The sequence below is a fragment of the Gopherus flavomarginatus genome, chromosome 3 (genome assembly GCF_025201925.1).
Source record: "Gopherus flavomarginatus isolate rGopFla2 chromosome 3, rGopFla2.mat.asm, whole genome shotgun sequence".
Taxonomy (NCBI): domain Eukaryota; kingdom Metazoa; phylum Chordata; order Testudines; family Testudinidae; genus Gopherus; species Gopherus flavomarginatus.
In genome coordinates, this window is record NC_066619.1 from 139,338,199 (window position 1) to 139,353,418 (window position 15,220).

Here is a 15,220-nt window from a genome sequence, read left to right on the forward strand (position 1 = left end):
ACGCGACAGAACTGTCTATATAGGCTTATACTAAGATTTAAAGAGCGGGCTGGTTCTCTCGGGAGACAAGCTGCTCTATGTTGATGCGTGCACTTGTCAATAAAGAGCTTTTGATCGGACCTTGCTGGTGTTGCCTGTCTCTCTCGCGGTCAGACAACTAACTTTGCCATCTGGGGGTTAGTGTCCCTGACACTAGCTCCAGGGGCTCTATCCCTGGGGCCCCTGACCCTATCTCCAGGGGCCCTACCCGTGGGGACCCTAACCCTAGCTCTATGGGACCTCCCCATGGGGCCCCTAGCCTTAGCTCCATGGGCCCTACCCGTGGGGACCTTAACCCTAGCTCCAGGAGCCCCATCCTTGGGGCCCCTAAATCTAGCTCCTGGGCTCCTGCCCGTGAGGCACCTAACCCTAGCTCCATAGGCCCTTCCCTTAGGATCCCTAACCCAAGCTCCAGGGGCCCTATCCGTGGGGCCCCTAACCCTAGCTCCTGAGGTCCTACCTGTGGGAGCTCTAACCGTAGCTCCTGGCTTCGTGCCCATTTGACCCATAATCCTAGCTCCAGGGGACCTACCCGTGGGACCCCTAATCTTAGCTCCAGGGGCCTTACCCCTGGGGTGCCTAACCCTACCTTCAGGGGCCCTACCCGTGGGGCCTCTAACCCTAGTTCCAGGGGCCCCATTCCTGGAACCCCTATCCCTAGCTCCATGGGCCCCATCTCTGGGGCTCCAAACCCTAGCTGCATGGGCCCTACCCCTGGGTCCCCTAACTCTAGCTTCAGGGGCCCTACCAGTGGGACCCCTAACCCTAGTTCCATGGGTCCCACCCCTTGGACCCCTAACCCTTGCTCCAGAGGCCCCATTGCTGGGGATCCAAACCCCTGCTCAAGGTGCCCTGCCCATGGGGTCGCTAACCCTAGCTCCAGGGGCCCCACCCCTAGACACCCGAACACTAGCTCCAGGCACCCCACCCCTGGGACCCCCAACCCTTGCTCCTGTGGTCCCGTCCCTGGGGCTCCTAGCCCTAGCTCCAGGGTCCCTACATGTGAGAACCCTAACCCTAGCTCCAACGGCCCTTCCCGTGGGGCCCCTAACCCTAGCTCCAAAGTCCCTTCTCGTGGGACCCTTAACCCTATCTGCAGGCCCTGTACCCCTGGGTCCCCTAACCCTAGCTTCAGAGGCCCTACCCATGGGGCCCTTTACCCTAGGTCAAGGGGCCCTATGCATGGGTCCCCCAACCGTAGCTCAAGGGGCTCTATCTCTGGGGCCCCTAAACCTAGCTCCAGGGGCCCTGCCCGTTGGACCCCTTTGCCTAGCTCCAGGGTCCCTTGAAACACTTGGCAAAATGTGTTTGACTGTTCAGGCATTGGGAGCTCAGCTAAGAATGCAAATGCTTTTCAAAGACTGCGGGGACTGTGGGATCGCTGGAGTCCTCAGTCTCCCCTCCCTCCCTCCATGAACGTCCATTTGATTCTTTGGCTTTCCGTTATGCTTGTCACGCAGCACTGTGCTGAGTCCTGGCTGTGGACTCTGTCTATCATAGCCTGGAGATTTTTTTAAATGCTTTGTCATTTCGTCTTCTGTAACGGAGCTCTGATAGAACAGATTTGTCTCTCCATACAGCGATCAGATCCAGTACCTCCCAGACGGTCCACGCTGGAGCTCGTTTTGGGTTTGGGACTGCATCGCCACTTGTGCTGATCAGAGCTCCATGCTGGGCAAACAGGAAATGAAATTCAAAATTCGCGGGGCTTTTCCTGTTTACCTGGCCAGTGCATCCGAGTTCAGATTGCTTTCCAGAGCGGTCACAAGGGTGCACTGTGGGATACCGCCCGGAGGCCAATACTATTGAATTGCGGCCACACTAACCCTAACCCAACATGGCAATACCGATTTCCACGCTACTCCCCTCATCGGGGAGGAGTACAGATATCGGTATTAAGAACCCTTTATATCGATATAAAGGGCTTCATTGTGTGGACGGGTGCAGGGTTAATTCGTTTTAATGCTGCTAAATTTGGTTTAAATGCGTAGTGTGGACGAGGCCTAAGAAAGCGGCTGTTTGACCTACAAACAACGACAAAGTAAAACCTTCAAGAGCAGCCTTTCAGTTCAGAGGCCTGATAATAAGATGTTACTAATAACTGATGAAAGAGTTACAAACGACTCAAAACCATACTCAGAACAAACCAAATGGGAACACAGACAACACCATTTTTCTTCGCTGCTCTTCAACCACGATATTCTCCCCATAGGGAGGTCCAACGCTCCTGGGGGTTCAGTGCCACAGTAACAGGGTGATGTGTGCAAGGGATGGAGGAAGCTGCTATTCCATCTCCCTAGTCCAAAAATCAGTTTAATAGCTAGTCCTGAGATAGAGGAAGTATCAGTTATTAAAGTCATAAGAACTAATTTAACATTGTGATTCCAGCCAATGTTAAAATGATCTAACATTCAGGTTAATAGAAACATTTCTAGTCCTCTGCATAGAACGCTCAAATGATGCAAAAATAGCAAGTTTGCTTTAAAAAGTCATAAAAGGGGTGTCATCCAGAATCTGACACTTGGTGAAACGTAAGTCTAGAACACACAACCAGTTTGGGGATTGTGCTCTGCTTCTTAACAATCTGCCCTGAGGTTGCCACTCACAGTCACAAGCTACTCCAGATGGCTGGGGCCCTCTCATGGATCAGTAACTGGTTAGCAGCTTGGAAAGAAAGAGTAGGACTAAATAGTCATTTTTGCAGTGGAAAGGGGTAAATAAAAGGCTTCCAAAGTATGAGACGAGGCTACAGACATTAGGGCTGGTCAGTTTAGACAAGACCGTAGAGCACCAGTTCTCAACCAGGTATCTGCCAAAAGAAACCAGGCTTGACCCACATCCCCAAGCCACCAAGCCTACCTGCCTGCATTGAAGGGGGAGAGAAAGGGCACAACAAAAAATTGCAGCATCAATGCAGAAGAGAGAACTCTTCCCCTGCCATTATCAGTAAGGGTTGCCTCACAGCCACTGACTCCCTGAACAGAAATAGCAAAAGTCCAACCACAATTCTACTTCCTTTCCACTACAAGAGATAATGGGTGGGAGCTGCTCTCTTGAGACTGTCCTGCTGCTGCCCAGGCACATGGCAGACAGAGCTGGGCCCGCAAGCCGAGGGTTTTGATCGCTTGAAGGCCCAGAGGGAAAAGAGACAAGTGCTCGTGTATCAGAGAATGGCTTTGATCCATTGACCTCTGGGTTATGGGCCCAGCACGCGTCCGCTGCACCACTCTGCTGGCTCTTTACTCCCTCTGCCACCCAGCCACCTCTATCTGGATTAGTGCCTTACGAGCTCTCACGCTGGCAGGCATATGCGCCGGCTGCTAGGCAGCTGCCCTGGTCACAGGCTTTTACAGCTTCTACAGGGTAAAAAGGATCTATTTGGGGTTTGGACCCCATTGGGAGCTGGGTAGCTGAGTGCCGGAGACGGGAGTACTGCTTAAACTGTTTTCAATTAAGCCTTCAGCTCGTGGGGGATGAGGTTCAGCCTTTGATCCGTGTCTGCAGCAGGCAAGCGCCTCTGGCTCAATCGGCCCCCACCCTGCCCCCGCTGTATTAGCAGACTAAAACCTGGAGCAAAGGCACACGCCTTGCAAGGGAACAGGAGCCGGGATCTCGAACAAATGTCAACATTTTAGTAAGATGACGTTCAAAGAAGAAAAAGGTGTACGGTACAGCATTTAGGTGTAGAAGTTTCTGGTGATCAGGGAACAATGTACAGATTACCCAAGGGGTGCGAAGTTCGGTTTAAGATCGGGTGGCGTAAGGAATACAGAATCTGCCATAGCCCTGACTGGGGGTAAAAGGTTAACGTACAGACACTGAGTTAGGAGGGTATGTTGTCCATGTGAGGGCTACGTTCAGGTATGGAGTTTAAGAAGCGGGTACGACAATGAGAATGGATTCACCCGCGTTTGGTGAGTTTTAACATTCAGTGTTTTTTAATCTTTGCCACAATCTAGTTTAAGCAGGGTCGGTATGAACTCTACCCTGCCATCTGTTGGTGATCTGTTGTAAAGGCCTTTTGGGGCTGATGTCATTTGCATGGTTACACCCACCCCAGATTGCATGAGGGGAGTGCTTGTCCAAATGGTCATTTCAGCTGCTGTGGGATCCCCCATCTCTTTGTTATTGGGGCAGGAGTAATCAAGTGTATTTTCCTGTTTAGTTTGGATCAAGGAGAGAGTAACTGTACCTGGCATTTGAGGCCTGAGAGCTTGCCCCTCGCCTGGAAAGGACTCATCATTAAGGGGTATGGGTTCCAACCCCCCCCCCCAAAGTGTGTGGGAAATAGGAATAGATGTTTGTTCTTGGTCTGATTGATTTTGTGTCTGGTGTCTAAAGACAGAGATATTTTTGAATATTTTTAGAATTATTGTTAGTACTGAAGTTTTTCATCTTAAAGTTATGCTATTAGATTTCTTCTACAGTATATTTTGGTGCTGAAAGGTAAAAGGTTGCTTTGTGTGTGCTGTTATGGAGTGAAATAACAAAGGTTGGTTGCAGAGAGGGTGCATGTGCCACCCCAGCTGTGGTCCCAGAGTCCAGAATTTGCATAAACTCACCCCCTTACCTGTGGCTAACAAGCTTGCCCTGCTAACTCTTCCAGCAAAACAGGCCAAAGAAAGTGTATGCAAGCCCTGTACTGCAGCCCCAGTACTATTTTCGGTTCCTTCCCACAGATCTTTCACTCCGCACCAGTCCAGTTCCTTGCTGTTGCTTGTCCAACCACTGCATGCATGTGCTAGACCGGACCCTGAGCTGATTCCTGACTGTTGTGCTCCATACAGCCTGGCCTGTCTGTGTCTCTGTGGTGCAATGGGTCAGCACGTTTGGCTCTTAACTGAAAGGATGGTGGTTCAAGCCCACCCAGGGACAGTGATAAGCCTGTGCTACTTCCTTGCTTTCCTGCGGGCAGGGCCGGCATTAGGCCAATTCAACCAATTCCCCTGAATCGGGCCCCACACCCAAGCCCTGCTGGTGCACTGTACTAGGGTGGCCCAGCTTCCCCAGGGGGCAATTTAAAGGGCCTGGGGCTCCCAGCAGGGACTGGAGCCTCAGGCTGTTTAAATTGCCACCAGAGCCCCACTGCTGGAGACTTGGGGGCTATTTAAAAAGTCTGGGGCTCCCCTTGCTTCTACCGCCCCGGCCCTTTAAACAGCCCCCGGAGCCCCGCCACTTCCCCAGGGCTCCCGCGGCTATTCAAAGGGCTGGGGCGGTGGAAGCAGGGGAGCCCCAGGCCCTTTAAATAGCCCCCGAGCCCTGGGCTGCTGCTGCTACCTTGGTGGAGGAGGGGGCACTTACCGTACAGGGTAGGCTGTACCCCCTGTACCCGCACCCCTGCCCACAGCCAGCCCCTGCTGCACCCCCTGCCCTGCCTGCACCAGCCCCGCACCCCGTGCCCTGTCTCCAGTCAACCCTTGCCGCACTCCCCTGCCTTAAGCCAGCCAGTCCCACACTCCTCTGTCTCCAGGCCTGCCAACCCCTGCGCACTCCCCTGAGGCCCTGCCTGAAGCCAACCAGCCCACTCCACCCCACATCCCCCTGCCTGCTGCCAGCCCCTGTCAGCAGCCAGTCCCACACACCCTGCCCTGCCTGCAGCCAGCACATTTGCAGCCAGTCCTGCACCCCCTGTCCTGTCTGCAGCCAGCCCCGCACGCCTTGCCCTGCTTGCAGCCAGACCCGACCTCCAGTCAGCCCCTGCCCTGCCTCCAGCCAGCCCCATGTCCACTGGTGCCCTGCAGTTCCCAGGGCAGTAACCCTGCACACACGCTGCAATGAGAGGGGCAGTGAACAGCTGTGACCCACACATGTGCACACCTTAGGGTGACCAGACAGCAAGTGTGAAAAATTGGAACATGGTGGGGGGTAATAGGATCCTATATAAGCAAAAGACTCCCCAAATCGGGACTGTCCCTATAAAATCGGGACATCTGGTCACCCTAGCACACCCCCAGGGAGTGGTGGGGACCCACACATGTGAAACGGAGCTCATTTCTAGTTCAGGCCCATCTTTTTAAAAAAGAATTTTAGGTAGGGTTAACATACATCCGTATTTTCCTGGACATGTCCAGCTTTTTGGTTCTTAAATAGACCATTTGGGAGAAATTTTTAAAAATATGGATGTATGGTAACCCTATTGGTACAAAAAATACATACTGTGGCACATCCCTTAAATCAGAACTTTTTACAGGGAGCCGGCTGCTAAGAAATGAAAGGCTTTTATTTACATGGTTTTTTTTTTTAGTCATCTCTGCCGGGGCCCCGCCGAATATGTTCGAATTGGGCCCCGCACTTCCTAAAGCTGGCCCTGCCTGCGGAGAGCCTCAAAGGTCCCATTTTGCTGCCTCTTGGCCTCAGTGCATTCAGCTAGTGGCCCGAAGACCGGGCTGGATGTCATTCAGAAACCCATCTCCCAGCAGCTGTTCCAGAGGCTCAGGTTTAATCCTCAAGGCCGAGCACAAAAACTTTCAGCCAGGAACATTTCGCTCTCTCCCCGCCTCCGCCCAAGTGGCAAAGGAGAAGCAGACGAGACACGCCGGCTCAAAGACGCCTCCCTCCCACTTCCCTGTAAGCTGTGCAAAGCTCTTGGCCTGCCTCACGCCTTGTCAGGAAAGCGCGGCCATGCTGCTCACGCCTGAGTCACGTCCGCAGCCTGGCCTGCCCTGGCTGACGGTGTGCAGAGCCACGCCAGTCAATGGCAGTTTGAGTCAGGAGCCTAGGCTCTTTCCCCTGACAGCCACACACACAGCACTGCCTGGTGTCCCGAGAGCCTCCCCTTCCTGTTCTCCCGCAGCACACGCTGCCTGCCAGTGTGGGTGGGAAAAGGGGACCAGGAAGTACTGCAGCCTCATTCCAGGACAGGAGGCCCTCGCCATACCCAGGCCTGCCTCTTGCCTTCAGTCCAGGTAGCCTCATGGCCTAGGCTCTTGGTGCTCTGCTGGTCACTGCCTTGCTGGAAGGCCCTGAGGGAAAAGAAGCAAGCACACATGTAGCAGAGGATGGCTTTGATCCATTAATCTCTGGGTTATGGGCCCAGCACACTTTTGCTGCACCATTCTGCTGGTTTTTCATGACCGCTGCCACCCAGCCATCACTATCTGGATTAGCACCTTATGCGCTCTCACGCTGGCAGGCAGATGCGCAGTCTGCTAGGCAGCTGTCCTGGTCACAGGATATTACAGCTTCTACAGGGTAAAAGGGATCTATTTGGGGTTTGGACCCCATTGGGAGCTGGATAGCTGAGTGCCAGAGACGGGAGCACTTCTTAAACTGTTTTCAGTTAAGCCTTCAGCTTCACCCTCACCTGAAAAGTACTCACCATTAAGGGGTATGTGTTCCAAATGCCAAAAGCAGGTGGGAGGTAAGAATGGGTGTTTAGCTGTCTGTGGTTGTTTTAGTTGATTTCCTTTTTGTTGTTCCTGGTGTGTAAAGACAGAGACATTTTTGAATCTCTTAAAATTGCTGTTAGTGCTACAGTCCCTCACCTTAAGCTTATGCTATTAGATCTCTTCTGTGATATATTCTGGTTCTGAAAGGTAAAAGGTCGCTTTGTGTGTGGCATTATGGAGTGAGGTAACAAATGTTGGTTGCAGAAATGGGGTATGTGCCACAACAGTCCTGCCCCCCAGCTGCATTCCCTGAGTCCAACCTGCAAAATTTCCATGCAGTCAGAGTGGAAAAGAGCATTTTACCTAACTGTGAAGTTGCTTACAACTTTCAGTGTGTAAGCGAGATCAGAACCCCCCACTCTAAGTACATCTAAAATTTATACTTAACTATTAGTGATCTTAGGTCTGTAGCATAGAACTGATTTTGTAATACAATTACAAAGAGCTTTATTTTTAAACTAGAAAAGAAAAAAATAAAATCTGCAGTTAGAAACTTCAAAAAAGACCCATAGTACTAAATTTAAATATTCATTTTCAACCTTTTTTATTTCACCATGCTTTGGAACCCATGTCCCTTGCCTAATGAGATATATGTAGGTTCGGGTGACTCCCAAAAGCATGAACTGCTAAGGACCGTTCTACTGTCCTTGATTCATATCACCAGGATAACTACACTTTATTACTCCTGCCCTAATAAGAAAGAGATTGGGGATCTCACAGCAGCCGAAATGACCATTTGGACAAGCACTCCCATCATGCAATGCGGGGTGGGTGTGACCATGCACATCAGCAACAAAAGACTTTTACAACACATCACCAACAGATATCAGGGTAGAGTTCATTCTGACCCTGCTTACATCCTCCTCACAACCAAGAATTGGTGCTCCTGGTAAATCACACTCCCTATTATACCAAATCATTGGTATTGAATGCTGAAGTCACAGCTAGCAAAAGTAGCCACCCATCTCTGCCCTGCAGCATCCAGCTTAGCCCTTGTTAACACATAAGTCAGTGGATTGTTCTCTGTCCATACCTGAAACTGAGCACCACACAAGTAGTCTCCAAAGTTCTCAGTGATGGCCCATTTCAAGCCCAAGAACTGCAGCTGGTGGATGGGATAGCAAGTTTCGCTATCAGACAGTCCTCAGCTGGTAAAGGCTACAGATTTACATTTGCCTTCCACTTCCTGGTACGAGACTGCTCCCAAACCCTCCAAACTGGCATCAGCATGCAGGATAAATGGCTTGTTTGGGTCAACAGAGACTAGGACTGGCACATGAATCAGGCAAATAATGATTTCCCATAAAGCTCTGTCACATCTCTCATCCCGCCATGTCCCAAATGGAGAGGAGAGGAGCCCCTCCCCTGTCCCAGCCCAAGAACACCAGATCTGTGGAGGCAAGATGTCTGTAGCCCAACCAGCTGGAGCTGCTGGGGAGAGGAGTTCTCCCCTCAGCCCAGGCCCATTGGAGTTGCTATTGCAGTGGGGGAGAGATGTCTTTCATCTAGTTCTTAGATGCCCTGATAAGAGGGGGGTTGAGTTTTTTCTTCCCACCTACAGCTCAAACTTCTTTTTCCCCCACCACTTTCTGCTCTAGCCTGATCTCCCTCTTTCACCTCAATTCTCTTTTTCCTGGTCTTGTTCCAGAGCCCTGACAGCCCAATTCTCTGCCTTAACCCCGTCCCCTCTACTGCACCCTGAACCTCTCATTCTAACCCCACCCTAGAGCCTGCACTCCCAGGGCCAGTGCCCTCATCCACCAGCACTCCAACTCTCTGTCCCATGTACCCTGATTTAGGGTGTACTAATAATATTAATTTGGATAATATGATGAAAATTTAATTTATTAGCTTACATTTTATTTAATTTAATTGAGTTACAAAGTTACAGTTGCTTTACTGCTATTCAATAGATACATAGGGCATTATATGCAACAAAGTTTTGGTTAATGTCTCTTACCACACTTCCTTGATAACCTGGTGGTAAGAGACACAGAACCAGCCTTGCAGTTCAGGTTTCTCAATTCTTGAGTGAAAGATGCAGCGCTTAGAAAAAGCTACTGTTACTTAGGGTTTACTTGACTAAGTTAAACTTAAAATCAAAACCTAATAAACAAAGAATAAAAACTTACGGAAATGGAGCTTAGCCTAGTTCCCTTGAAACTTAAAGTTTAAGAACAAGTACAGCCTACTGCTAGTACATAGAGAGAGTGGAGGAAGTAAGTCAGAATGATAGAGTGAAGTGCTCTAGTGAGGTGGGTTACCTCTTTTATAGGGCACAAGCACCGGAAATCCTTCCTCCTATGTCCAAATTTCATTCCTCACCCACAAAACGTTAGGGTACGCTTACTTCACAGGCTAGTATGTTTGTGCATGTTGATGACATGTACATATGCACATAAGTTCCCTTGTGTTGTACCTGTTAAGTCTGTGGGTAGAATACTGAAAAAAAAAACCCTATGCCATTCTCCATTGTCGATTGGTCTAAGTAAAAGTCTTAGACAGGCGTGAGTACTTATCTATTTAAGTAACAAGATACAGGTCAACTTTGCTTTCTTAGTAAAAGGTCACAATATAGATATGCTAACCTTGCCTTAGCTTAACATACAGGATATGGCCTGTAGGGTCTCGTAAGTCATGTGCCCCAGCCTCCTAATCATTTCTATTGCCCGCCGCTGGACCCTCTCCAAATTGTCCACATCCCTTCGCATGTGGGACCCAACCCCAAAAGTACCTACATTTCACCCCAATGGCCCCCAAATGCCAGATTTTAATATGTACATAGGGTGTTCCCATGGTCATGTCACTCCCGAGCTCTCCAGTGGAGCCTGCTGGTGGAGAACAAGGTCAAAATCAGCCAGGACGTCGCTCAGTCAATTCCCTGTGCTCCCAGCAGGTGGTATCGGAAAGCTCCAAGATGGCTCACTTCCCTTTCTCTCATCAGCTTCAGGCCCCAGGGTTACAAATGCCCAAACTAGTTGGGATTCTCCTCTGGGCTCAGGGTGTGGGGCTGCTCTGAGGGGATGGACTTGCACACTTGGGATATTAGTGCAAAGATACAATTTCAATTTCTCTTAGAGAAATTTGAGGGCAATTTATATTTGGTAAAAATCTTATTTCGTGAAAGGAAAGCTGCAGTGATAGCCTGGTTACTGGGGTGCAAAACACTTTCCTCCTGCAAGAAACAAGAAGTTAGAATTAGACATTTACATCATTTGTTCCAATGTTGGCACAGGTTTAATTTTGCTCTGTGCAGGTTTGTTTCATGCGGTGACTGTTTTGGTTTATTGGGTTGTTTTGGTTTTTTAAGTTGGAATGGAGATTTTAATTGACATTTGCTGGATTCGAATGGCTGACCTGCAACACCAGTTTTGACATACTTCTGCATATTTTATACAGATTTGGCCAGTATTCAAGGATTCAATTCCTTTATAGGAGGTTTTAGAGTTCAGGCTTATTTATTTGATGTTATTTTATCATCCTGCTGTTTTTATTTTTAAAAACAAAGTTTTTCTTAATGTTTGGGTTTTAAATTAAGCATTGTTTTTGGTTTCAAATTTTCATTTAGGTTTTGGTTGTTGATGGGATCTTTAAGAACTTTGGATTTAATACTAAAATTTGGACAGATTTAGCTTATTGAAAGTAAACTGTTCACTATTTTATTTTAATAAAGGTTGTATTGCTGTAAACCCTGGCCCGTGGGAGAGGAGATGAGCCTGGCCTTTAACTGAGAAGGAGCAGAGGCATGGGAGAGGCCAGGTGATGGGGGGCACAGCCCCCCAATTTTTTTTGTCTACCCACCTCAGTCTCCCACGAAACGAGAAGAGTCTGATGCCACTCCTGCTGGTCACTGGGTGTCACTGCTGCTCCATGGGAAACATGCTCTGTGCATTACCCAGCTTGGTGAGAAATACACTCTGTGCCTTACCGTGACTGGTCCGTGGGTGTCACTGCTCCTAGAAGGCAGACACACGCTGTGCATTACACCACCTGACCGCTGGGTGTCATTGCTCTATCAATGGAAACGCTTTCTGTGCATTACCCTGAATGACCACGAGGTGTCACTGCTGCTCCAAGGGAAACATGCTCTGTGTGTTACCCTGATTGGCCACTGGCTGTCACTGCTGCGCCAAGGAAAACACCTTCTGTGCATTACTCTGACTGCCCACTGGGTGTCACTGCTGCGCCAAGGGAGACATAAGAGCGGCCAGACTGGTTCAGACGCAAAGTCCACCTAGCCCAGTATCCTCCTGTCTTCTGACAGTGGCCAGTGCCAGGTGCCCCAGAGGGAATGAACAGAGCAGGGAATCATCAAGTGATCCATCCCCTGCCGCCCATTCCCAGCTTCTGGCAAACAGGCTACAGGCACCATCCCTGCCCACCCTGGCTAATAGCCCTTGATGGACCTATCCACCATAATCTTATCTAGTTCTTTTTTGAACGCTGTTATAGTCTTGGCCTTCACAACATCCTCTGGCAAGGAGTTCCACAGGTTAACTGTGCAACTGCCCTGAGCTTACCCCCTTCCCCTCGCCAGGTTGTATATGGAAAAAGGATGAGGACAGCCATGATGTGTCTGTCACTGGCTGATGCCTCAGTTTCCTCTAGGCAGCAGTGCTGCAGGCTCCTTTGGTCAGTTCCCATGCAACTGTGTCTGGGGAAGGGGGAGTAGATACTCATGCTCCCCAGCCCCATTCCCCTCCACCAACAGCTGGGAAATCCAGGCCAAATTAACCCTGGTAGCTGGGCTGGGATTAGCCTGGGCTGGGGTTGGGCTGGGAAGGAATTGCGGTGGGGAAACAGACGCACCTGCTGTGAGGGAAGATCCTTCCATTCCCTGCCAACCTCCCTCACTCCTTGCAGCATGGCACCCCCTAGAACTTCCTTCTCTGTCATGGAGGCTGTCTGCTGCCTGCTTCTCCCTTAGCATCATCTCTCCGCACCCTGGGGCACTGGCGTCGCCCATCCTGTGCAAACAGGCAGGTTCCTGGTCTGCCCTGTGGTGCTGCCCTGCAATTTGGGGAGGCAGCTATTGGATGGAGTCATATCGAAATATGGGGGTGAGCAAGGCTGGGGATCAAGACTCTTGGGTTCTCCCCCCAACTCTGGGAGGAAAGTGGAGGTTAGGGGGTAGAGTCGGAGAGGGGCAGGGCTGGGATCCAGGGCTCCTGCTTTTTCTCCACTTCCTGCAGCTGCTTCGGCCTTTCAGTGCATTTCCTGTTGCAAATTCATTTGCTGACTTGTGCAACTCACCCCAGAGGTGGCTGCATCTCAGTGTTGGGTGAGGCATCCTTGGCTACATCACCCCCTAACCGTGTCTCTCTCCCCACTGCAGGTGACCCTGCAGCACTTGGCAAACATCCGCAAGATCGTGGGGGGTGCTTTGAGCATTGGGCAGGCAGGGGCCAGGTGCCCAGCCCGCCTCCCCCCCAAGAATGGGACCCAGCACCCCCTACTTTTTACAGGGATTAACAAGGGGCAAAGGGGAGCAAATCAGAGAAGAGGGTGGCCAGGGTCTGAGAGGGGGTGGAAATGGGTTGGTCGGGGGGGGGGGTTAAGCAGCTGGAGGCAGAGTTAGGAGAGGGGCTGAAGGGCAAAATCAGGGACGAGGGAAGGAGCCGGAGTTAAGCCCAGGGAGAGATGCTGCCAGAGGGTCAAACCCCGGCACAGGCAGGGGCAGAGAGGTAACAGTTACCCCGGGGGGCTGAGACTCCAGTGTTTGCAAACATGGGGCAGGGAGCAGAGGGACTTTTTTATTTCCCCTCCCACAGCCAGCACCTCTCAGCATGGGCTTCCCAGGGCTGGGCTCTTAAAGGCACAGGCATCCCACTGCCTAGACCCTGCAGCTCCTCTCTGATGTAACCTACTGAGGTGCTGCAGTAGGAGACTCAATTCAGTGAAACTGGGCATTCCCTATACGCCCCACAGCCAGGGAGCTGTGCACCCCCTCCCTTGAATTTCCCCAACACCCCGCCCCCCAGTTGTCAACTAGTTACATGCAGCTCTGCCAATGTTGTCATTGGTTGCAAATTTGAATGGAAATTGAAACGTTAACACACACTTTAAAAGCAGGTACCACATATGAAAAATACTTGTACTTGAGAAAGTTAAATAGGTTTGGAAAGTCTGGACAAAGCCAGGTTTCCTCACGCAGCTGTTGTGTTTGCTGACAATGTCGGGGCATTGGCTTCAGCAATGTTGACCAACCTAAGGGCTGGTCTACACTACGGGAGAAAATCAATCTCAGATACGCAACTTCAGCTACGTGAATAACGTAGATGAAGTTGAAGTATCTAAGATCGAATTACTCACCGTCCTCACGGCGCAGGATCGATGTCCATGGCTCCCCCTGTCGATTCCGCAACTCCATTCGGGTTGGTGGAGTTACGGAATCGATATAAGAGTTTTTGGGGATCGATATATCGCGTCTAGATGAGACGCGATATATCGCTCCCCGAGCAATTGATTGCTACCCGCCGATACGGCGGGTAGTGAAGATGTACCCTTAGAATTTCAAATGATGATTTGTAAGCGAGGTGTGAATGAGCTCTCCCCTGACAGCTAGTGATGAGCAGGGTTGGAGGAGGCTTTGGGACCAGACTGTATTTCCATGAACTCACCTACTCTGCCGAGGTATCCAGTAGACAGAGCTGGGCTGCCTCTGCTCTAGGTGCCCGGAGGAGGGAAGGTGTGTGGGGCTCCAGCCTGGGGCTCTTCCTCCGTCCTGCCAAGCCCTGACTATTAATCCCAGCCCTGGCACTCCTTTCTTCAAGCGCCATGTGGGCCAGAGGAAAAGTGTGGCAGGAAGCACAGGGGCCAAACTTGTGGGCACCAGCTGAAGCAGCGAGAATCCCAACCACCATGTCAAACTGCAGGAATCAGCAACTAGGGTGGCAAGTTTTAGAGCCCCAACCCATTGTGGCCATCACGACCAAAGACCTGGCTCCCGTGGGTGAGTCACCCAGCAGGAGGGAAAAGACTCACTCTTGTACAACTAGAGACAGGGAAGTTGAGGACTGTGAGCTCCAGGGCTTTACCACAAGCCAACAACAGGTCCCACTGAGAGTTGAACTCAGATTGCAGGATTCAGTGTCCCAAGTGTTGCCCATTACACCATGGAAACAGCTTGTGCTGCCTTCTCTGGCCATCAGTGACCCTCACGGGGCTGGCTTGTGTAAGGGACTGTTGACCCTTTACTAAAACTTAGTGTGTGTGGTGGGGGGGGTCAGTTGGCTAGTTCCTAGCACCAATAGAGGTGGAAAGGGTCAGTGGGAAATCAGGCCCCTGAGACTGACAGTCCCCAGGGGCAATGGGGAGAGGCCAAAGCTCCAAGTTAGCTGGACTGACAGGCCGGGCAGTGTAATGAGGGAGTCACCAGGCCAGGGGGTCCCATCCAGTGCCAGCTTTAGGTCAATTCCCCCGATTCCCCCAAACTGGACCCCGCACCTAAGAGGGCCCCATGCCTGCACCTATAAGGGCCCCACGCCTTAAAGAAGAGAGCCTAACTTTTTAATTTTTACTCATCTGGCGGCAGCTTGAGTCTTCAGTGGCACTTCAGCTGTGGGTCCTTCACTCACTCCAGGTCTTCAGTGGCATTTCGGTGACGGGTCCTTCAGTGCCATGGAAGACTTGGAGCGAGTGAAGGACCCACTGCCGAAGTGCCGCTGAAGACCTGGACCACTGCCAGGTATTCGAATTGGATCCTGCAGTTCCTATAGCTGGCCGTGGTCCCATCCTCCATGGGAGCGGGAACTGCCTGGGCCAGAGAAGAGTTGAGCTAAGCAGAGAGCAGG

The 15,220-nt window shown here is 51.0% G+C and overlaps 1 non-coding gene across 1 annotated transcript; it reads left to right on the plus strand.

The window, feature by feature from the left end:
• The first annotated feature begins 4,840 nt into the window (after positions 1-4,840).
• Positions 4,841-4,914, plus strand: TRNAK-CUU (transfer RNA lysine (anticodon CUU)). The gene has a single exon. It is a non-coding gene; the product is annotated as a tRNA-Lys (tRNA).
• Positions 4,915-15,220: the final 10,306 nt, after the last annotated feature.